The sequence below is a fragment of the Aplysia californica genome, unplaced genomic scaffold, assembly GCF_000002075.1.
Source record: "Aplysia californica isolate F4 #8 unplaced genomic scaffold, AplCal3.0 scaffold00213, whole genome shotgun sequence".
NCBI lineage: Eukaryota > Metazoa > Mollusca > Gastropoda > Aplysiida > Aplysiidae > Aplysia > Aplysia californica.
This window is the reverse complement of record NW_004797483.1, coordinates 776,519-779,240: the sequence shown is the minus strand read 5'-3', so window position 1 is coordinate 779,240 and position 2,722 is coordinate 776,519.

The following is a 2,722-nucleotide window of genomic DNA, read 5'->3' as shown; positions in this document are numbered from 1 at the left end:
TCTCTCTCTCTCTCTCTCTCTCTCTCTCTCTCTCTCTCTCTTTCTGTCTCTCTCCCTCTGGCTCGCAAGCGACGCCGATGGGTTCTCCAGTCTCTTTTTTTTCAGAATCGCTATGCTGAAGCACGTAAAAATGAAATGTGAGCCATAGCGGTGAAAGTAGGCGCTTGTCAAAATAATGAAGTCAAATAAATCTGCATTTTTAAGGGCATTGGGCAATTGTTTTCGAAAAAGAAAATAATTACTCAAAAACATTTATCAAAGGCATAAAAAGTACTAAAGATGTTGTAGTTTCCAACATGCTAGACAACATCAGAGTTATCTATGGCAATAGCAGAAGCGCAGTTCACTCTACCAGTGGAACATCGGACAGGTTTCCAGTAACATCCGGAGTCAGACTGGGCTGCAATCTCTCCCCTTTGCTCTTCGTGATCTTCATGGACCAGATTACGAGGGAGGCCAATCCAGACCCAGAGGCACCCAACGAACTCACGGTTGCAGACGACCTGGGAATCATGAACAACAAGACACAACTAAAGGAGCATATTATGAACTAACTAAACGCGAGCTGCGAGAAATGTGACATGAAGGTCAGTATTAGCATGACCGAGGTCATGACAGTTAGAGGAGACCAGACATAGTGGATATCAACACCAATGGATCCCAACTAAAAAAATGCAGCGAATTCAAATACTTGGGGTGCATTTTCACAGAGAGTGGAACATTAGATAGAGAAATGGAGACTAGGTGCCAGAAAGTCAATGCTGTTAGCTATCAACTCGCACCTCTCCTGAAACACCCAAATATCCCTATGAACACCAAGGAGAAACTCATCAACGCCATTTTCCTTCCAAGTTCACATATCAGTGCCAGACATAGTCCCTAACAAAAACCCGAGAGAGGTAGCTAGTTACATGCGAAATTACATGTTTAAGAAGAGCGATTAACAAGGCAAGACGAGACAAGATAGAAATGAAATCATAAGAGGCATGGTAGGAGCAACACCAGTCCCACCACACACTGGGAAACAGAAGATCAAGTAGTTCTGACACCTCACACGAATGCCCTCAAACCAACCAGCTCTGAACGCATACAACATCAAATATTCTGGCTGGAGAGCCAGAAGAAGACTTAGGTGACGCGGAGCGAATTTGTGGCAGACACCCTCAGAGCTCACTGGATGTCCCTCCTACAAGGCACTCGCCTTGCTGCAGACAGGCTCCTGTGTCTCCCCGTGACACCCAACTGCACAAGCGGAAGGAAAAAGTAAAAGTAAAGTAAAAGTAGTTTCCAAGGACTCTCATGCCTTGGAAGTCGAAAACTTTGGTGGCCATTTTCTCGCTAATTTTACCTTTGAAACCAAGCGATCCTACCTCCTTCAATTGCAGATATCTCGATTTCTATTCTAGATAGACGAGGCGGTTTTTTAAAATCTAAAGCAAGACAGAAGAAGTAGCTTTAAGATGATACATATAACTCCACATGCCCAAAACGTGACGAGCGACTGATTCTACCACGTCGCGACACATAGGCCCTGCAAGACACCGTCCGGCGTCTGCGATGTAGCTGTCAGGCACTTCGCCTTTACACGCAGAAGATCCGAATTCGATTCCCGTGTAGGAAGAATTTTAATCTAGTGCAATGTATCTCGATCTTTCTGTTGGGACGTTGTATCCCTCTCAGTAGGTAGTGTTTCAGCCCCCCCCCCTCCTTTCCAAAATGATCTAAATTGCGCAGATGGGGGCGTAGAATCTTCATTTTTAAAAAAAGAAGAAATAAAGAAGGGAAAGACAGTTTCACTTTGGTGATTATGGTAGAATGTCCTGACCGTCATGATTCCTGCTAGAAAACTTTGCGGGCTTTGTGTTCTCCAAAATAATCTCCGAGATGGGAAGATGATAATGTCCCAACACGGTGGAATCAGGCGCTCGTCAATTTTGGGGGATATAGAACTCAATTTTTAATAGGGCAAGGGGTCAATGGTATAGCCACCTGTTACGTATGTCACCTGGCCAAACAGTCTCGAGAGCCTACAACACCAAGCACTCGGGCTATAAAGGAAGAGGAAGGCCGCGTAAAAGGTGGATCGAGGGTGTCAAGGAAACCCAGAGAAAACATAATATCACAACTGAAAAAACTGCGGAGCTGACCTACCATAGAAAACTGCGTCTCCCCTAAACGCTTAACGGCAACAGAGGATGAAAAAGTGAAAGTAAAGTAAGTATGGAACTAATGGTATCATCTTACAGCATGTTCAGTTGTCTTACCCTGTGTGAAAAAATACGTACTATCTTAAACAGAAGTCGAGATATTTGCCTAGGAGTGATCCCCTCATGTCAGCGGGAAAGTAGGCGCAAAAATGGCTACCGATGTTTTGTGAATTCCAAAACTTGAGACTTGAGAGCATTAGGAAAATGCAAATTTACATTTTTGTGCTTTTGATCAGCATTTTTCAGGAAAATCCACATGGGAAATATGTTTTTATACGGACATTACGGGTGTTAAGCCCGCCCTTCCCCTAAAAAAAAAGTTTTTAAAAAAGAAGAAAAAATTGCTCATCAGTCAGAGAAATACAATTTCCTTGATTTCAATATAAAAGATAAGATAAGATAAGATACGATAAGATACGATAAGATAAGATAAGATAAGATAAGATAAGATAAGATAAGATAAGATAAGATAAGATAAGATAAGATAAGATACATCTTTATTGTCCAGATCCTGG